This window comes from Mobula hypostoma, chromosome 2 (genome assembly GCF_963921235.1).
Source record: "Mobula hypostoma chromosome 2, sMobHyp1.1, whole genome shotgun sequence".
NCBI lineage: Eukaryota > Metazoa > Chordata > Chondrichthyes > Myliobatiformes > Myliobatidae > Mobula > Mobula hypostoma.
This window is the reverse complement of record NC_086098.1, coordinates 138,052,763-138,071,579: the sequence shown is the minus strand read 5'-3', so window position 1 is coordinate 138,071,579 and position 18,817 is coordinate 138,052,763. Positions and strand designations below refer to the sequence as shown.

Here is an 18,817-nt window from a genome sequence, read left to right as displayed (position 1 = left end):
CGATAACATTTGTCAGATTGGTTTGTCACCGCAGCATCTAGTGCCGGCGGTCTGACAAGTTTCTAAGTTCCCTTCCGAAGTAGGGGAAGAAAAGGAGCTGTGATCCCCTGGGCCGGCGGGCTTGCCAAAGCTGAGGTGGTCTTAAATAGCTCGGCTGGAGCGGGTGCGATCTCTTCACTGGTAGGCAGAAGGTAGAGTAAAAGCGAATGAAGGGGAAAGAGAGATGCGGCGGCCGTGGGCCAGCGCAGTGGCGGCTGGGGCGGAGGTCTGCGTTTGTGGGGTGTGGGGGTGCGGGTAGGAGCACTGATTGTGAGGTGGCTAGTGATGTCAGCAGCAAGCAGCGGAGTGGCCAGTGAATGGTGAGGAGGACGGGTGAGAGAGGAGAGGTGAAAACGGGAGGGGAGAGTGTAGGGTGTGAGTGAAGGGGCGAAGGCAGAGGACTGTAAGAGAGGAGGAGCAGCGTGGGAGCAAGCTGAGAGTGGCTGCATGCCGCTCAAGTGCGGAGAGGAGCGGTGCACTGGTGCCTACGGCCATACTAGCCTGAAAACGCCCGATCTCGTCTGATCTCGGAAGCTAAGCAGGCTCAGGCCTGGTTAGTACTTGGATGGGAGACCGCCTGGGAATACCAGGTGCCGTAGGCTTTTGCTCCTCTGCCCAGCTGCCCCACCAGGAGGTGCTGTCCTTTTCTTTCTCTCTCTCTCTCTCTCTCTCTCTCAGTCATACACTCTGCGCTCTCCGATTTGCCACTCAGCCTGCAAACGCAAGCACTCTGCTGTCAAAGCACAAGAATCTGCTTCTGCTCGGCTGCCGGCTCGCTTAGCAGCATGCTTCATCACCTGGCCCTGACAGCCGCGCTTCGGCAGCGAGCTGCTGCCGGCTCTCACTCTCAGACAGTCAGGCAGCCAGACGCAAGGGCACCCAAGCTTGCTTGCGCTGTGTCCTGCGCTTGCGAACAGCGCCCATTCTCAGCTTCGGCTCCGCCTTTGCCACCTGAGCAGGCATCACCAAAGGCGCAGCTGCTTCGCGCGGCCAAGCCGGCTGGCCCTGTGCGGCACAAGCTGCTCTCAAGAGCTTGTCATGGCTGAGTCGGACCAGCCCGTTCATCTGCAGGCCGCCGGACTGGCAATAGGTAGCCGCGCCCCAGCCAGGCGAGGACGGTTAGCTCAGTTGGTCAGAGCGTGGTGCTAATAACGCCAAGGTCGTGGGTTCGATCCCCATACTGTCCACGCATTCCCTTTAGCCGGCCCGGGCTCTGTGCACGACTCTGTAGAAGATGCTTCCGTCGTCCACTATCCTTTGGTCCAGCCACTTTTGGCGCAGTTGCACTTCTCTGGCAGCGGTGGCTGTGCTGGCCGGCAGCCAGTTGCGCTGACAGAGTGAGCAGGCCCTTCGGCCCATCTAGTCCGTGCGCAGCTGCCATTCTCTCCCCTGCAGCAGCATGAGACATGGGACTGAATGAACTGAGTGCCCAGCTGTTATTCTCTGCGCACCTGGCAGCATGAGACATCGGAGTGAATGACATGACGCTGATTTACACCCACCATTTCGACGATTCGCTTTCCAAATCGAAGCATCCTAGCTCGTACAGATGCAGAGGCACGAAACTGCCACTGCCTGTCTTGTGCCGCCAAGGCGATGTGAAATCCAATTCAGGACCTGGCGCTGAATGCCTCATCAAGCGAAAGAACCTGCTTGAAGAGGTGGGACGTTTGCAAAGGCCTGGCTCGACTGCCGGTCGACAGCGTCCAGCGCCTCTCGCTCATGACCATTCCTGTTCGCCTCCTGGATAAAATTTGTCAGATCGGTTTGTCACCGCAGCATCTAGTGCCGGCGGTCTGACAAGTTTCTAAGTTCCCTTCCGAAGTAAGCGAAGAAAAGGAGCTGTGATCCCCTGGGCCGGCGGGCTTGCCAAAGCTGAGGTGGTCTTAAATAGCTCGGCTGGAGCGGGTGCGATCTCTTCACTGGTAGGCAGAAGGTAGAGTAAAAGCGAATGAAGGGGAAAGAGAGATGCGGCGGCCGTCAGGCCAGCGCAGTGGCGGCCTGGGCAGCGAGAGGTCTGCGTTTGTGGGGTGTGGGGGTGCGGGTAGGAGCACTGATTGTGAGGTGGCTAGTGATGTCAGCAGCAAGCAGCGGAGTGGCCAGTGAATGGTGAGGAGGACGGGTGAGAGAGGAGAGGTGAAAACGGGAGGGGAGAGTGTAGGGTGTGAGTGAAGGGGCGAAGGCAGAGGACTGTAAGAGAGGACGAGCAGCGTGGGAGCAAGCTGAGAGTGGCTGCATGCCGCTCAAGTGCGGAGAGGAGCGGTGCACTGGTGCCTACGGCCATACTAGCCTGAAAACGCCCGATCTCGTCTGATCTCGGAAGCTAAGCAGGCTCAGGCCTGGTTAGTACTTGGATGGGAGACCGCCTGGGAATACCAGGTGCCGTAGGCTTTTGCTCCTCTGCCCAACTGCCCCACCAGGAGGTGCTGTCTTTTTCTTTTCTCTCTCTCTCTCTCTCTCTCTCTCTCTCTCTCTCTCTCTCTCTCTCTCTCTCTCACACACACACACACACACACACACACACACACACACACACACACACACACTCTGCGCTCTCCGATCGCCAGTCAGCCTGCAAACGCAAGCACTCTGCTGTCAAGGCACAAGAATCTGCTTCTGCTCGGCTACCGGCTCGCTTAGCAGCATGCTTCATCACCTCGACCTGACAGCCGCGCTTCGGCAGTGTGCTTCTGCCGGCTCTCACTCTCAGACAGGCAGGCAGGCAAGCAGATGCAAGGGCACAAGTTTGCTTGCGCTGTGTCCTGCGCTTGCCAACAGCGCCCATTCTCAGCTTTGGCTCTGCCTTTGCCACCTGAGCAGGCATCACCAAAGGCGCAGCTGCTTCGCGCGGCCAAGCCGGCTGGCCCTGTGCGGCACAAGCTGCTCTCAAGAGCTTGTCATGGCTGAGTCGGACCAGCCCGTTCATCTGCAGGCCGCCGGACTGGCAATAGGTAGCCGCGCCCCAGCCAGGCGAGGACGGTTAGCTCAGTTGGTCAGAGCGTGGTGCTAATAACGCCAAGGTCGTGGGTTCGATCCCCATACTGTCCACGCATTCCCTTAGCCGGCCCGGGCTCTGTGCACGACTCTGTAGAAGGTGCTTCCGTCGTCCACTATCCTTTGGTCCAGCCACTTTTGGCGCAGTTGCACTTCTCTGGCAGCGGTGGCTGTGCTGGCCGGCAGCCAGTTGCGCTGACAGAGTGAGCAGGCCCTTCGGCCCATCTAGTCCGTGCGCAGCTGCCATTCTCCCGCCCTGCAGCAGCATGAGACATGGGACTGAATGAATGAGGCACTTTTGCACCCACCTTGGGACGGTTAATTATGCCACCCTCTCTACTTGAAGCCGTTGCTGATCAGGAAGCCATCAACGTTCGCCTGAAACATACCCACCGACATTGTATCGCTAGGCGTCCGTGGCAATCAATTTCGCATATCCACCAGCCTCTCTTAACGTACTCCTCAACTCTGTTCCAAAGAGACGTCTGACTGAGGCTGAGGCCTCAGCTGCTGCACATGCCTGCGGCAGGAAACATCCTCAGCACATGCATCCTATCTCGGCCTTTCAATATTTGATAGATTGCAATGAGATCGAAGCTCGAACAGACGCAGAGCCACGAAACTGCCACTGCCTGTCTTGTGCCGCCAAGGCGATGTGAAATCCAATTCAGGACCTGGCGCTGAATGCCTCATCAAGCGAAAGAACCTGCTTGAAGAGGTGGGACGTTTGCAAAGGCCTGGCTCGACTGCCGGTCGACAGCGTCCAGCGCCTCTCGCTCATGACCATTCCTGTTCGCCTCCTGGATAAAATTTGTCAGATCGGTTTGTCACCGCAGCATCTAGTGCCGGCGGTCTGACAAGTTTCTAAGTTCCCTTCCGAAGTAAGCGAAGAAAAGGAGCTGTGATCCCCTGGGCCGGCGGGCTTGCCAAAGCTGAGGTGGTCTTAAATAGCTCGGCTGGAGCGGGTGCGATCTCTTCACTGGTAGGCAGAAGGTAGAGTAAAAGCGAATGAAGGGGAAAGAGAGATGCGGCGGCCGTCAGGGCCAGCGCAGTGGCGGCCTGGGCAGCGAGAGGTCTGCGTTTGTGGGGTGTGGGGGTGCGGGTAGGAGCACTGATTGTGAGGTGGCTAGTGATGTCAGCAGCAAGCAGCGGAGTGGCCAGTGAATGGTGAGGAGGACGGGTGAGAGAGGAGAGGTGAAAACGGGAGGGGAGAGTGTAGGGTGTGAGTGAAGGGGCGAAGGCAGAGGACTGTAAGAGAGGACGAGCAGCGTGGGAGCAAGCTGAGAGTGGCTGCATGCCGCTCAAGTGCGGAGAGGAGCGGTGCACTGGTGCCTACGGCCATACTAGCCTGAAAACGCCCGATCTCGTCTGATCTCGGAAGCTAAGCAGGCTCAGGCCTGGTTAGTACTTGGATGGGAGACCGCCTGGGAATACCAGGTGCCGTAGGCTTTTGCTCCTCTGCCCAACTGCCCCACCAGGAGGTGCTGTCTTTTTCTTTTCTCTCTCTCTCTCTCTCTCTCTCTCTCTCTCTCTCTCTCTCTCTCTCACACACACACACACACACACACACACACACACACACACACACACACACACACACACTCTGCGCTCTCCGATCGCCAGTCAGCCTGCAAACGCAAGCACTCTGCTGTCAAGGCACAAGAATCTGCTTCTGCTCGGCTACCGGCTCGCTTAGCAGCATGCTTCATCACCTCGACCTGACAGCCGCGCTTCGGCAGTGTGCTTCTGCCGGCTCTCACTCTCAGACAGGCAGGCAGGCAAGCAGATGCAAGGGCACAAGTTTGCTTGCGCTGTGTCCTGCGCTTGCCAACAGCGCCCATTCTCAGCTTTGGCTCTGCCTTTGCCACCTGAGCAGGCATCACCAAAGGCGCAGCTGCTTCGCGCGGCCAAGCCGGCTGGCCCTGTGCGGCACAAGCTGCTCTCAAGAGCTTGTCATGGCTGAGTCGGACCAGCCCGTTCATCTGCAGGCCGCCGGACTGGCAATAGGTAGCCGCGCCCCAGCCAGGCGAGGACGGTTAGCTCAGTTGGTCAGAGCGTGGTGCTAATAACGCCAAGGTCGTGGGTTCGATCCCCATACTGTCCACGCATTCCCTTAGCCGGCCCGGGCTCTGTGCACGACTCTGTAGAAGGTGCTTCCGTCGTCCACTATCCTTTGGTCCAGCCACTTTTGGCGCAGTTGCACCTCTCTGGCAGGCTAATGTAGACCAGGGGTGGCGGTGCTGGCCGGCAGGCAGTTGTGCTGACAGATTGCTCCAGCAGAGCAGGCCCTTCGGCCCATCTAGTCCGTGCGCAGCTGCCATTCTCCCGCCCTGCAGCAGCATGAGACATGGGACTGAATGAATGAGGCACTTTTGCACCCACCTTGGGACGGTTAATTATGCCACCCTCTCTACTTGAAGCCGTTGCTGATCAGGAAGCCATCAACGTTCGCCTGAAACATACCCACCGACATTGTATCGCTAGGCGTCCGTGGCAATCAATTTCGCATATCCACCAGCCTCTCTTAACGACTACTCCTCAACTCTGTTCCAAAGAGACGTCTGACTGAGGCTGAGGCCTCAGCTGCTGCACATGCCTGCGGCAGGAAACATCCTCAGCACATGCATCCTATCTCGGCCTTTCAATATTTGATAGATTGCAATGAGATCGAAGCTCGAACAGACGCAGAGCCACGAAACTGCCACTGCCTGTCTTGTGCCGCCAAGGCGATGTGAAATCCAATTCAGGACCTGGCGCTGAATGCCTCATCAAGCGAAAGAACCTGCTTGAAGAGGTGGGACGTTTGCAAAGGCCTGGCTCGACTGCCGGTCGACAGCGTCCAGCGCCTCTCGCTCATGACCATTCCGTTCGCCTCCTGGATAAAATTTGTCAGATCGGTTTGTCACCGCAGCATCTAGTGCCGGCGGTCTGACAAGTTTCTAAGTTCCCTTCCGAAGTAAGCGAAGAAAAGGAGCTGTGATCCCCTGGGCCGGCGGGCTTGCCAAAGCTGAGGTGGTCTTAAATAGCTCGGCTGGAGCGGGTGCGATCTCTTCACTGGTAGGCAGAAGGTAGAGTAAAAGCGAATGAAGGGGAAAGAGAGATGCGGCAGGCCTGGGCAGCGAGAGGTCTGTGGGGGTGGGGGTGGGGGGGGGGGTAGGAGCACTGATTGTGAGGTGGCTAGTGATGTCAGCAGCAAGCAGCGGAGTGGCCAGTGAATGGTGAGGAGGACGGGTGAGAGAGGAGAGGTGAAAACGGGAGGGGAGAGTGTAGGGTGTGAGCGAAGGGGCGAAGGCAGAGGACTGTAAGAGAGGAGGAGCAGCGTGGGAGCAAGCTGAGAGTGGCTGCATGCCGCTCAAGTGCGGAGAGGAGCGGTGCACTGGTGCCTACGGCCATACTAGCCTGAAAACGCCCGATCTCGTCTGATCTCGGAAGCTAAGCAGGCTCAGGCCTGGTTAGTACTTGGATGGGAGACCGCCTGGGAATACCAGGTGCCGTAGGCTTTTGCTCCTCTGCCCAGCTGCCCCACCAGGAGGTGCTGTCCTTTTCTTTTTCTCTCTCTCTCTCTCTCTCTCAGTCATACACTCTGCGCTCTCCGTTTGCCACTCAGCCTGCAAACGCCAGCACTCTGCTGTCAAAGCACAAGAATCTGCTTTTGCTCGGCTGCCGGCTGCGCTTAGCAGCATGCTTCATCACCTGGCCCTGACAGCCGCGCTTCGGCAGCGAGCTGCTGCCGGCTCTCACTCTCAGACAGTCAGGCAGCCAGACGCAAGGGCACCCAAGCTTGCTTGCGCTGTGTCCTGCGCTTGCGAACAGCGCCCATTCTCAGCTTCGGCTCCGCCTTTGCCACCTGAGCAGGCATCACCAAAGGCGGCAGCTGCTTCGCGCGGCCAAGCCGGCTGGCCCTGTGCGGCACAAGCTGCTCTCAAGAGCTTGTCATGGCTGAGTCGGACCAGCCCGTTCATCTGCAGGCCGCCGGACTGGCAATAGGTAGCCGCGCCCCAGCCAGGCGAGGACGGTTAGCTCAGTTGGTCAGAGCGTGGTGCTAATAACGCCAAGGTCGTGGGTTCGATCCCCATACTGTCCACGCATTCCCTTAGCCGGCCCGGGCTCTGTGCACGACTCTGTAGAAGGTGCTTCCGTCGTCCACTATCCTTTGGTCCAGCCACTTTTGGCGCAGTTGCACTTCTCTGGCAGCGGTGGCTGTGCTGGCCGGCAGCCAGTTGCGCTGACAGAGTGAGCAGGCCCTTCGGCCCATCTAGTCCGTGCGCAGCTGCCATTCTCTCCGCCCTGCAGCAGCATGAGACATGGGACTGAATGAATGAGGCACTTTTGCACCCACCTTGGGACGGTTAATTATGCCACCCTCTCTACTTGAAGCCGTTGCTGATCAGGAAGCCATCAACGTTCGCCTGAAACATACCCACCGACATTGTATCGCTAGGCGTCCGTGGCAATCAATTTCGCATATCCACCAGCCTCTCTTAACGACTACTCCTCAACTCTGTTCCAAAGAGACGTCTGACTGAGGCTGAGGCCTCAGCTGCTGCACATGCCTGCGGCAGGAAACATCCTCAGCACATGCATCCTATCTCGGCCTTTCAATATTTGATAGATTGCAATGAGATCGAAGCTCGAACAGACGCAGAGCCACGAAACTGCCACTGCCTGTCTTGTGCCGCCAAGGCGATGTGAAATCCAATTCAGGACCTGGCGCTGAATGCCTCATCAAGCGAAAGAACCTGCTTGAAGAGGTGGGACGTTTGCAAAGGCCTGGCTCGACTGCCGGTCGACAGCGTCCAGCGCCTCTCGCTCATGACCATTCCTGTTCGCCTCCTGGATAAAATTTGTCAGATCGGTTTGTCACCGCAGCATCTAGTGCCGGCGGTCTGACAAGTTTCTAAGTTCCCTTCCGAAGTAAGCGAAGAAAAGGAGCTGTGATCCCCTGGGCCGGCGGGCTTGCCAAAGCTGAGGTGGTCTTAAATAGCTCGGCTGGAGCGGGTGCGATCTCTTCACTGGTAGGCAGAAGGTAGAGTAAAAGCGAATGAAGGGGAAAGAGAGATGCGGCGTGCCTGGGCAGCGAGAGGTCTGTGGGGGTGGGGGTGGGGGGGGGGGGGGTAGGAGCACTGATTGTGAGGTGGCTAGTGATGTCAGCAGCAAGCAGCGGAGTGGCCAGTGAATGGTGAGGAGGACGGGTGAGAGAGGAGAGGTGAAAACGGGAGGGGAGAGTGTAGGGTGTGAGCGAAGGGGCGAAGGCAGAGGACTGTAAGAGAGGAGGAGCAGCGTGGGAGCAAGCTGAGAGTGGCTGCATGCCGCTCAAGTGCGGAGAGGAGCGGTGCACTGGTGCCTACGGCCATACTAGCCTGAAAACGCCCGATCTCGTCTGATCTCGGAAGCTAAGCAGGCTCAGGCCTGGTTAGTACTTGGATGGGAGACCGCCTGGGAATACCAGGTGCCGTAGGCTTTTGCTCCTCTGCCCAGCTGCCCCACCAGGAGGTGCTGTCCTTTTCTTTTCTCTCTCTCTCTCTCCCTCTCTCTCGTCATACACTCTGCGCTCTCCGTTTGCCACTCAGCCTGCAAACGCCAGCACTCTGCTGTCAAAGCACAAGAATCTGCTTTTGCTCGGCTGCCGGCTGCGCTTAGCAGCATGCTTCATCACCTGGCCCTGACAGCCGCGCTTCGGCAGCGAGCTGCTGCCGGCTCTCACTCTCAGACAGTCAGGCAGCCAGACGCAAGGGCACCCAAGCTTGCTTGCGCTGTGTCCTGCGCTTGCGAACAGCGCCCATTCTCAGCTTCGGCTCCGCCTTTGCCACCTGAGCAGGCATCACCAAAGGCGGCAGCTGCTTCGCGCGGCCAAGCCGGCTGGCCCTGTGCGGCACAAGCTGCTCTCAAGAGCTTGTCATGGCTGAGTCGGACCAGCCCGTTCATCTGCAGGCCGCCGGACTGGCAATAGGTAGCCGCGCCCCAGCCAGGCGAGGACGGTTAGCTCAGTTGGTCAGAGCGTGGTGCTAATAACGCCAAGGTCGTGGGTTCGATCCCCATACTGTCCACGCATTCCCTTAGCCGGCCCGGGCTCTGTGCACGACTCTGTAGAAGGTGCTTCCGTCGTCCACTATCCTTTGGTCCAGCCACTTTTGGCGCAGTTGCACTTCTCTGGCAGCGGTGGCTGTGCTGGCCGGCAGCCAGTTGCGCTGACAGAGTGGAGCAGGCCCTTCGGCCCATCTAGTCCGTGCGCAGCTGCCATTCTCCCCGCCCTGCAGCAGCATGAGACATGGGACTGAATGAATGAGGCACTTTTGCACCCACCTTGGGACGGTTAATTATGCCACCCTCTCTACTTGAAGCCGTTGCTGATCAGGAAGCCATCAACGTTCGCCTGAAACATACCCACCGACATTGTATCGCTAGGCGTCCGTGGCAATCAATTTCGCATATCCACCAGCCTCTCTTAACGAACTACTCCTCAACTCTGTTCCAAAGAGACGTCTGACTGAGGCTGAGGCCTCAGCTGCTGCACATGCCTGCGGCAGGAAACATCCTCAGCACATGCATCCTATCTCGGCCTTTCAATATTTGATAGATTGCAATGAGATCGAAGCTCGAACAGACGCAGAGCCACGAAACTGCCACTGCCTGTCTTGTGCCGCCAAGGCGATGTGAAATCCAATTCAGGACCTGGCGCTGAATGCCTCATCAAGCGAAAGAACCTGCTTGAAGAGGTGGGACGTTTGCAAAGGCCTGGCTCGACTGCCGGTCGACAGCGTCCAGCGCCTCTCGCTCATGACCATTCCTGTTCGCCTCCTGGATAAAATTTGTCAGATCGGTTTGTCACCGCAGCATCTAGTGCCGGCGGTCTGACAAGTTTCTAAGTTCCCTTCCGAAGTAAGCGAAGAAAAGGAGCTGTGATCCCCTGGGCCGGCGGGCTTGCCAAAGCTGAGGTGGTCTTAAATAGCTCGGCTGGAGCGGGTGCGATCTCTTCACTGGTAGGCAGAAGGTAGAGTAAAAGCGAATGAAGGGGAAAGAGAGATGCGGCGGCCTGGGCAGCGAGAGGTCTGTGGGGGTGGGTGGGGGGGGGGGGGGTAGGAGCACTGATTGTGAGGTGGCTAGTGATGTCAGCAGCAAGCAGCGGAGTGGCCAGTGAATGGTGAGGAGGACGGGTGAGAGAGGAGAGGTGAAAACGGGAGGGGAGAGTGTAGGGTGTGAGCGAAGGGGCGAAGGCAGAGGACTGTAAGAGAGGAGGAGCAGCGTGGGAGCAAGCTGAGAGTGGCTGCATGCCGCTCAAGTGCGGAGAGGAGCGGTGCACTGGTGCCTACGGCCATACTAGCCTGAAAACGCCCGATCTCGTCTGATCTCGGAAGCTAAGCAGGCTCAGGCCTGGTTAGTACTTGGATGGGAGACCGCCTGGGAATACCAGGTGCCGTAGGCTTTTGCTCCTCTGCCCAGCTGCCCCACCAGGAGGTGCTGTCCTTTTCTTTTTCTCTCTCTCTCCCTCTCAGTCATACACTCTGCGCTCTCCGTTTGCCACTCAGCCTGCAAACGCCAGCACTCTGCTGTCAAAGCACAAGAATCTGCTTTTGCTCGGCTGCCGGCTGCGCTTAGCAGCATGCTTCATCACCTGGCCCTGACAGCCGCGCTTCGGCAGCGAGCTGCTGCCGGCTCTCACTCTCAGACAGTCAGGCAGCCAGACGCAAGGGCACCCAAGCTTGCTTGCGCTGTGTCCTGCGCTTGCGAACAGCGCCCATTCTCAGCTTCGGCTCCGCCTTTGCCACCTGAGCAGGCATCACCAAAGGCGGCAGCTGCTTCGCGCGGCCAAGCCGGCTGGCCCTGTGCGGCACAAGCTGCTCTCAAGAGCTTGTCATGGCTGAGTCGGACCAGCCCGTTCATCTGCAGGCCGCCGGACTGGCAATAGGTAGCCGCGCCCCAGCCAGGCGAGGACGGTTAGCTCAGTTGGTCAGAGCGTGGTGCTAATAACGCCAAGGTCGTGGGTTCGATCCCCATACTGTCCACGCATTCCCTTTAGCCGGCCCGGGCTCTGTGCACGACTCTGTAGAAGGTGCTTCCGTCGTCCACTATCCTTTGGTCCAGCCACTTTTGGCGCAGTTGCACTTCTCTGGCAGCGGTGGCTGTGCTGGCCGGCAGCCAGTTGCGCTGACAGAGTGAGCAGGCCCTTCGGCCCATCTAGTCCGTGCGCAGCTGCCATTCTCCCCGCCCTGCAGCAGCATGAGACATGGGACTGAATGAATGAGGCACTTTTGCACCCACCTTGGGACGGTTAATTATGCCACCCTCTCTACTTGAAGCCGTTGCTGATCAGGAAGCCATCAACGTTCGCCTGAAACATACCCACCGACATTGTATCGCTAGGCGTCCGTGGCAATCAATTTCGCATATCCACCAGCCTCTCTTAACGAACTACTCCTCAACTCTGTTCCAAAGAGACGTCTGACTGAGGCTGAGGCCTCAGCTGCTGCACATGCCTGCGGCAGGAAACATCCTCAGCACATGCATCCTATCTCGGCCTTTCAATATTTGATAGATTGCAATGAGATCGAAGCTCGAACAGACGCAGAGCCACGAAACTGCCACTGCCTGTCTTGTGCCGCCAAGGCGATGTGAAATCCAATTCAGGACCTGGCGCTGAATGCCTCATCAAGCGAAAGAACCTGCTTGAAGAGGTGGGACGTTTGCAAAGGCCTGGCTCGACTGCCGGTCGACAGCGTCCAGCGCCTCTCGCTCATGACCATTCCTGTTCGCCTCCTGGATAAAATTTGTCAGATCGGTTTGTCACCGCAGCATCTAGTGCCGGCGGTCTGACAAGTTTCTAAGTTCCCTTCCGAAGTAAGCGAAGAAAAGGAGCTGTGATCCCCTGGGCCGGCGGGCTTGCCAAAGCTGAGGTGGTCTTAAATAGCTCGGCTGGAGCGGGTGCGATCTCTTCACTGGCAGGCAGAAGGTAGAGTAAAAGCGAATGAAGGGGACAGAGAGATGCGGCGGCCGTCAGGGCCAGCGCAGTGGCGGCCTGGGCAGCGAGAGGTCTGCGTTTGTGGGGTGTGGGGGTGCGGGTAGGAGCACTGATTGTGAGGTGGCTAGTGATGTCAGCAGCAAGCAGCGGAGTGGCCAGTGAATGGTGAGGAGGACGGGTGAGAGAGGAGAGGTGAAAACGGGAGGGGAGAGTGTAGGGTGTGAGTGAAGGGGCGAAGGCAGAGGACTGTAAGAGAGGACGAGCAGCGTGGGAGCAAGCTGAGAGTGGCTGCATGCCGCTCAAGTGCGGAGAGGAGCGGTGCACTGGTGCCTACGGCCATACTAGCCTGAAAACGCCCGATCTCGTCTGATCTCGGAAGCTAAGCAGGCTCAGGCCTGGTTAGTACTTGGATGGGAGACCGCCTGGGAATACCAGGTGCCGTAGGCTTTTGCTCCTCTGCCCAACTGCCCCACCAGGAGGTGCTGTCTTTTTCTTTTCTCTCTCTCTCTCTCTCTCTCTCTCTCTCTCTCTCTCTCTCTCTCTCTCTCTCTCTCACACACACACACACACACACACACACACACACACACACACACACACACACACACACACACACACACACACTCTGCGCTTTCCGATCGCCAATCAGCCTGCAAACGCAAGCACTCTGCTGTCAAGGCACAAGAATCTGCTTCTGCTCGGCTACCGGCTCGCTTAGCAGCATGCTTCATCACCTCGACCTGACAGCCGCGCTTCGGCAGTGTGCTTCTGCCGGCTCTCACTCTCAGACAGGCAGGCAGGCAAGCAGATGCAAGGGCACAAGTTTGCTTGCGCTGTGTCCTGCGCTTGCCAACAGCGCCCATTCTCAGCTTTGGCTCTGCCTTTGCCACCTGAGCAGGCATCACCAAAGGCGGCAGCTGCTTCGCGCGGCCAAGCCGGCTGGCCCTGTGCGGCACAAGCTGCTCTCAAGAGCTTGTCATGGCTGAGTCGGACCAGCCCGTTCATCTGCAGGCCGCCGGACTGGCAATAGGTAGCCGCGCCCCAGCCAGGCGAGGACGGTTAGCTCAGTTGGTCAGAGCGTGGTGCTAATAACGCCAAGGTCGTGGGTTCGATCCCCATACTGTCCACGCATTCCCTTCAGCCGGCCCGGGCTCTGTGCACGACTCTGTAGAAGGTGCTTCCGTCGTCCACTATCCTTTGGTCCAGCCACTTTTGGCGCAGTTGCACCTCTCTGGCACGCTAATGTAGACCAGGGGTGGCGGTGCTGGCCGGCAGGCAGTTGTGCTGACAGATTGCTCCAGCAGAGGAGCAGGCCCTTCGGCCCAACTCTCCCGTGCCCAGCTGTTATTCTCTGCGCTCCGCAGCAGCATGAGACATCGGAGTGAATGAATGAGGCACTTTTGCACCCACCTTGGGACGGTTAATTATGCCACCCTCTCTACTTGAAGCCGTTGCTGATCAGGAAGCCATCAACGTTCGCCTGAAACATACCCACCGACATTGTATCGCTAGGCGTCCGTGGCAATCAATTTCGCATATCCACCAGCCTCTCTTAACGAACTACTCCTCAACTCTGTTCCAAAGAGACGTCTGACTGAGGCTGAGGCCTCAGCTGCTGCACATGCCTGCGGCAGGAAACATCCTCAGCACATGCATCCTATCTCGGCCTTTCAATATTCGCTTTCCAAATGAGATCGAAGCTCGAACAGACGCAGAGCCACGAAACTGCCACTGCCTGTCTTGTGCCGCCAAGGCGATGTGAAATCCAATTCAGGACCTGGCGCTGAATGCCTCATCAAGCGAAAGAACCTGCTTGAAGAGGTGGGACGTTTGCAAAGGCCTGGCTCGACTGCCGGTCGACAGCGTCCAGCGCCTCTCGCTCATGACCATTCCTGTTCGCCTCCTGGATAAAATTTGTCAGATCGGTTTGTCACCGCAGCATCTAGTGCCGGCGGTCTGACAAGTTTCTAAGTTCCCTTCCGAAGTAAGCGAAGAAAAGGAGCTGTGATCCCCTGGGCCGGCGGGCTTGCCAAAGCTGAGGTGGTCTTAAATAGCTCGGCTGGAGCGGGTGCGATCTCTTCACTGGTAGGCAGAAGGTAGAGTAAAAGCGAATGAAGGGGAAAGAGAGATGCGGCGGCCTGGGCAGCGAGAGGTCTGTGGGGGTGGGGGTGGGGGGGGGTAGGAGCACTGATTGTGAGGTGGCTAGTGATGTCAGCAGCAAGCAGCGGAGTGGCCAGTGAATGGTGAGGAGGACGGGTGAGAGAGGAGAGGTGAAAACGGGAGGGGAGAGTGTAGGGTGTGAGCGAAGGGGCGAAGGCAGAGGACTGTAAGAGAGGAGGAGCAGCGTGGGAGCAAGCTGAGAGTGGCTGCATGCCGCTCAAGTGCGGAGAGGAGCGGTGCAGTGGTGCCTACGGCCATACTAGCCTGAAAACGCCCGATCTCGTCTGATCTCGGAAGCTAAGCAGGCTCAGGCCTGGTTAGTACTTGGATGGGAGACCGCCTGGGAATACCAGGTGCCGTAGGCTTTTGCTCCTCTGCCCAGCTGCCCCACCAGGAGGTGCTGTCCTTTTCTTTTTCTCTCTCTCTCTCCCTCTCTCTCTCTCTCTCTCTCTCTCTCTCTCTCACACACACACACACACACACACACACACACACACACACACACACACACACACACACTCTGCGCTCTCCGTTTGCCACTCAGCCTGCAAACGCCAGCACTCTGCTGTCAAAGCACAAGAATCTGCTTTTGCTCGGCTGCCGGCTGCGCTTAGCAGCATGCTTCATCACCTGGCCCTGACAGCCGCGCTTCGGCAGCGAGCTGCTGCCGGCTCTCACTCTCAGCCAGTCAGGCAGCCAGACGCAAGGGCACCCAAGCTTGCTTGCGCTGTGTCCTGCGCTTGCGAACAGCGCCCATTCTCAGCTTCGGCTCCGCCTTTGCCACCTGAGCAGGCATCACCAAAGGCGGCAGCTGCTTCGCGCGGCCAAGCCGGCTGGCCCTGTGCGGCACAAGCTGCTCTCAAGAGCTTGTCATGGCTGAGTCGGACCAGCCCGTTCATCTGCAGGCCGCCGGACTGGCAATAGGTAGCCGCGCCCCAGCCAGGCGAGGACGGTTAGCTCAGTTGGTCAGAGCGTGGTGCTAATAACGCCAAGGTCGTGGGTTCGATCCCCATACTGTCCACGCATTCCCTTTAGCCGGCCCGGGCTCTGTGCACGACTCTGTAGAAGGTGCTTCCGTCGTCCACTATCCTTTGGTCCAGCCACTTTTGGCGCAGTTGCACTTCTCTGGCAGCGGTGGCTGTGCTGGCCGGCAGCCAGTTGCGCTGACAGAGTGAGCAGGCCCTTCGGCCCATCTAGTCCGTGCGCAGCTGCCATTCTCCCCGCCCTGCAGCAGCATGAGACATGGGACTGAATGAATGAGGCACTTTTGCACCCACCTTGGGACGGTTAATTATGCCACCCTCTCTACTTGAAGCCGTTGCTGATCAGGAAGCCATCAACGTTCGCCTGAAACATACCCACCGACATTGTATCGCTAGGCGTCCGTGGCAATCAATTTCGCATATCCACCAGCCTCTCTTAACGAACTACTCCTCAACTCTGTTCCAAAGAGACGTCTGACTGAGGCTGAGGCCTCAGCTGCTGCACATGCCTGCGGCAGGAAACATCCTCAGCACATGCATCCTATCTCGGCCTTTCAATATTTGATAGATTGCAATGAGATCGAAGCTCGAACAGACGCAGAGCCACGAAACTGCCACTGCCTGTCTTGTGCCGCCAAGGCGATGTGAAATCCAATTCAGGACCTGGCGCTGAATGCCTCATCAAGCGAAAGAACCTGCTTGAAGAGGTGGGACGTTTGCAAAGGCCTGGCTCGACTGCCGGTCGACAGCGTCCAGCGCCTCTCGCTCATGACCATTCCTGTTCGCCTCCTGGATAAAATTTGTCAGATCGGTTTGTCACCGCAGCATCTAGTGCCGGCGGTCTGACAAGTTTCTAAGTTCCCTTCCGAAGTAAGCGAAGAAAAGGAGCTGTGATCCCCTGGGCCGGCGGGCTTGCCAAAGCTGAGGTGGTCTTAAATAGCTCGGCTGGAGCGGGTGCGATCTCTTCACTGGTAGGCAGAAGGTAGAGTAAAAGCGAATGAAGGGGAAAGAGAGATGCGGTGGCCGTGGCGGCCTGGGCAGCGAGAGGTCTGCGTTTGTGGGGTGTGGGGGTGCGGGTAGGAGCACTGATTGTGAGGTGGCTAGTGATGTCAGCAGCAAGCAGCGGAGTGGCCAGTGAATGGTGAGGAGGACGGGTGAGAGAGGAGAGGTGAAAACGGGAGGGGAGAGTGTAGGGTGTGAGTGAAGGGGCGAAGGCAGAGGACTGTAAGAGAGGACGAGCAGCGTGGGAGCAAGCTGAGAGTGGCTGCATGCCGCTCAAGTGCGGAGAGGAGCGGTGCACTGGTGCCTACGGCCATACTAGCCTGAAAACGCCCGATCTCGTCTGATCTCGGAAGCTAAGCAGGCTCAGGCCTGGTTAGTACTTGGATGGGAGACCGCCTGGGAATACCAGGTGCCGTAGGCTTTTGCTCCTCTGCCCAGCTGCCCCACCAGGAGGTGCTGTCCTTTTCTTTTTCTCTCTCTCTCTCCCTCTCAGTCTCTCTCTCTCTCACACACACACACACACACACACACACACACACACACACACACACACACACACACACACACTCTGCGCTCTCCGTTTGCCACTCAGCCTGCAAACGCCAGCACTCTGCTGTCAAAGCACAAGAATCTGCTTTTGCTCGGCTGCCGGCTGCGCTTAGCAGCATGCTTCATCACCTGGCCCTGACAGCCGCGCTTCGGCAGCGAGCTGCTGCCGGCTCTCACTCTCAGACAGTCAGGCAGGCAAGCAGATGCAAGGGCACAAGTTTGCTTGCGCTGTGTCCTGCGCTTGCCAACAGCGCCCATTCTCAGCTTTGGCTCTGCCTTTGCCACCTGAGCAGGCATCACCAAAGGCGGCAGCTGCTTCGCGCGGCCAAGCCGGCTGGCCCTGTGCGGCACAAGCTGCTCTCAAGAGCTTGTCATGGCTGAGTCGGACCAGCCCGTTCATCTGCAGGCCGCCGGACTGGCAATAGGTAGCCGCGCCCCAGCCAGGCGAGGACGGTTAGCTCAGTTGGTCAGAGCGTGGTGCTAATAACGCCAAGGTCGTGGGTTCGATCCCCATACTGTCCACGCATTCCCTTTAGCCGGCCCGGGCTCTGTGCACGACTCTGTAGAAGGTGCTTCCGTCGTCCACTATCCTTTGGTCCAGCCACTTTTGGCGCAGTTGCACTTCTCTGGCAGCGGTGGCTGTGCTGGCCGGCAGCCAGTTGCGCTGACAGAGTGAGCAGGCCCTTCGGCCCATCTAGTCCGTGCGCAGCTGCCATTCTCCCCGCCCTGCAGCAGCATGAGACATGGGACTGAATGAATGAGGCACTTTTGCACCCACCTTGGGACGGTTAATTATGCCACCCTCTCTACTTGAAGCCGTTGCTGATCAGGAAGCCATCAACGTTCGCCTGAAACATACCCACCGACATTGTATCGCTAGGCGTCCGTGGCAATCAATTTCGCATATCCACCAGCCTCTCTTAACGAACTACTCCTCAACTCTGTTCCAAAGAGACGTCTGACTGAGGCTGAGGCCTCAGCTGCTGCACATGCCTGCGGCAGGAAACATCCTCAGCACATGCATCCTATCTCGGCCTTTCAATATTTGATAGATTGCAATGAGATCGAAGCTCGAACAGACGCAGAGCCACGAAACTGCCACTGCCTGTCTTGTGCCGCCAAGGCGATGTGAAATCCAATTCAGGACCTGGCGCTGAATGCCTCATCAAGCGAAAGAACCTGCTTGAAGAGGTGGGACGTTTGCAAAGGCCTGGCTCGACTGCCGGTCGACAGCGTCCAGCGCCTCTCGCTCATGACCATTCCTGTTCGCCTCCTGGATAAAATTTGTCAGATCGGTTTGTCACCGCAGCATCTAGTGCCGGCGGTCTGACAAGTTTCTAAGTTCCCTTCCGAAGTAAGCGAAGAAAAGGAGCTGTGATCCCCTGGGCCGGCGGGCTTGCCAAAGCTGAGGTGGTCTTAAATAGCTCGGCTGGAGCGGGTGCGATCTCTTCACTGGTAGGCAGAAGGTAGAGTAAAAGCGAATGAAGGGGAAAGAGAGATGCGGTGGCCTGGGCAGCGAGAGGTCTGTGGGGGTGGGGGTGGGGGGGGGGTAGGAGCACTGATTGTGAGGTGGCTAGTGATGTCAGCAGCAAGCAGCGGAGTGGCCAGTGAATGGTGAGGAGGACGGGTGAGAGAGGAGAGGTGAAAACGGGAGGGGAGAGTGTAGGGTGTGAGCGAAGGGGCGAAGGCAGAGGACTGTAAGAGAGGAGGAGCAGCGTGGGAGCAAGCTGAGAGTGGCTGCATGCCGCTCAAGTGCGGAGAGGAGCGGTGCAGTGGTGCCTACGGCCATACTAGCCTGAAAACGCCCGATCTCGTCTGATCTCGGAAGCTAAGCAGGCTCAGGCCTGGTTAGTACTTGGATGGGAGACCGCCTGGGAATACCAGGTGCCGTAGGCTTTTGCTCCTCTGCCCAGCTGCCCCACCAGGAGGTGCTGTCCTTTTCTTTTTCTCTCTCTCTCTCTCTCTCTCAGTCTCTCTCTCTCACACACACACACACACACACACACACACACACACACACACACACACACACACACACACACACTCTGCGCTCTCCGTTTGCCACTCAGCCTGCAAACGCCAGCACTCTGCTGTCAAAGCACAAGAATCTGCTTTTGCTCGGCTGCCGGCTGCG

At 58.1% G+C, this 18,817-nt stretch overlaps 19 non-coding genes across 19 annotated transcripts; all 19 read left to right on the top strand.

Annotated features, from left to right (window-relative positions):
- The first annotated feature begins 522 nt into the window (after positions 1–522).
- On the top strand, positions 523–641 carry LOC134343143 (5S ribosomal RNA). Its single transcript, XR_010017186.1, has one exon. It is a non-coding gene; the product is annotated as a 5S ribosomal RNA (ribosomal RNA).
- Positions 642–1,152: 511 nt separating this feature from the next.
- Positions 1,153–1,226, top strand: trnai-aau (transfer RNA isoleucine (anticodon AAU)). Its single transcript has one exon. It is a non-coding gene; the product is annotated as a tRNA-Ile (tRNA).
- Positions 1,227–2,311: 1,085 nt separating this feature from the next.
- LOC134343142 (5S ribosomal RNA) lies at positions 2,312–2,430 on the top strand. Its single transcript, XR_010017185.1, has one exon. It is a non-coding gene; the product is annotated as a 5S ribosomal RNA (ribosomal RNA).
- A 583-nt stretch (positions 2,431–3,013) lies between these two features.
- On the top strand, positions 3,014–3,087 carry trnai-aau (transfer RNA isoleucine (anticodon AAU)). The gene has a single exon. It is a non-coding gene; the product is annotated as a tRNA-Ile (tRNA).
- Positions 3,088–4,363: 1,276 nt separating this feature from the next.
- On the top strand, positions 4,364–4,482 carry LOC134343141 (5S ribosomal RNA). Its single transcript, XR_010017184.1, has one exon. It is a non-coding gene; the product is annotated as a 5S ribosomal RNA (ribosomal RNA).
- Positions 4,483–5,063: 581 nt separating this feature from the next.
- On the top strand, positions 5,064–5,137 carry trnai-aau (transfer RNA isoleucine (anticodon AAU)). Its single transcript has one exon. It is a non-coding gene; the product is annotated as a tRNA-Ile (tRNA).
- Positions 5,138–6,414: 1,277 nt separating this feature from the next.
- LOC134343140 (5S ribosomal RNA) lies at positions 6,415–6,533 on the top strand. Its single transcript, XR_010017183.1, has one exon. It is a non-coding gene; the product is annotated as a 5S ribosomal RNA (ribosomal RNA).
- A 510-nt stretch (positions 6,534–7,043) lies between these two features.
- trnai-aau (transfer RNA isoleucine (anticodon AAU)) lies at positions 7,044–7,117 on the top strand. The gene has a single exon. It is a non-coding gene; the product is annotated as a tRNA-Ile (tRNA).
- A 1,258-nt stretch (positions 7,118–8,375) lies between these two features.
- Positions 8,376–8,494, top strand: LOC134343138 (5S ribosomal RNA). Its single transcript, XR_010017182.1, has one exon. It is a non-coding gene; the product is annotated as a 5S ribosomal RNA (ribosomal RNA).
- Positions 8,495–9,006: 512 nt separating this feature from the next.
- On the top strand, positions 9,007–9,080 carry trnai-aau (transfer RNA isoleucine (anticodon AAU)). The gene has a single exon. It is a non-coding gene; the product is annotated as a tRNA-Ile (tRNA).
- A 1,257-nt stretch (positions 9,081–10,337) lies between these two features.
- Positions 10,338–10,456, top strand: LOC134343137 (5S ribosomal RNA). The gene has a single exon (XR_010017181.1). It is a non-coding gene; the product is annotated as a 5S ribosomal RNA (ribosomal RNA).
- Positions 10,457–10,962: 506 nt separating this feature from the next.
- Positions 10,963–11,036, top strand: trnai-aau (transfer RNA isoleucine (anticodon AAU)). Its single transcript has one exon. It is a non-coding gene; the product is annotated as a tRNA-Ile (tRNA).
- A 1,281-nt stretch (positions 11,037–12,317) lies between these two features.
- LOC134343136 (5S ribosomal RNA) lies at positions 12,318–12,436 on the top strand. The gene has a single exon (XR_010017180.1). It is a non-coding gene; the product is annotated as a 5S ribosomal RNA (ribosomal RNA).
- A 606-nt stretch (positions 12,437–13,042) lies between these two features.
- trnai-aau (transfer RNA isoleucine (anticodon AAU)) lies at positions 13,043–13,116 on the top strand. Its single transcript has one exon. It is a non-coding gene; the product is annotated as a tRNA-Ile (tRNA).
- A 1,279-nt stretch (positions 13,117–14,395) lies between these two features.
- Positions 14,396–14,514, top strand: LOC134343135 (5S ribosomal RNA). Its single transcript, XR_010017179.1, has one exon. It is a non-coding gene; the product is annotated as a 5S ribosomal RNA (ribosomal RNA).
- Positions 14,515–15,096: 582 nt separating this feature from the next.
- Positions 15,097–15,170, top strand: trnai-aau (transfer RNA isoleucine (anticodon AAU)). The gene has a single exon. It is a non-coding gene; the product is annotated as a tRNA-Ile (tRNA).
- A 1,266-nt stretch (positions 15,171–16,436) lies between these two features.
- On the top strand, positions 16,437–16,555 carry LOC134343133 (5S ribosomal RNA). The gene has a single exon (XR_010017176.1). It is a non-coding gene; the product is annotated as a 5S ribosomal RNA (ribosomal RNA).
- A 576-nt stretch (positions 16,556–17,131) lies between these two features.
- trnai-aau (transfer RNA isoleucine (anticodon AAU)) lies at positions 17,132–17,205 on the top strand. Its single transcript has one exon. It is a non-coding gene; the product is annotated as a tRNA-Ile (tRNA).
- A 1,255-nt stretch (positions 17,206–18,460) lies between these two features.
- On the top strand, positions 18,461–18,579 carry LOC134343132 (5S ribosomal RNA). The gene has a single exon (XR_010017175.1). It is a non-coding gene; the product is annotated as a 5S ribosomal RNA (ribosomal RNA).
- The last annotated feature ends 238 nt before the right edge of the window (positions 18,580–18,817 follow it).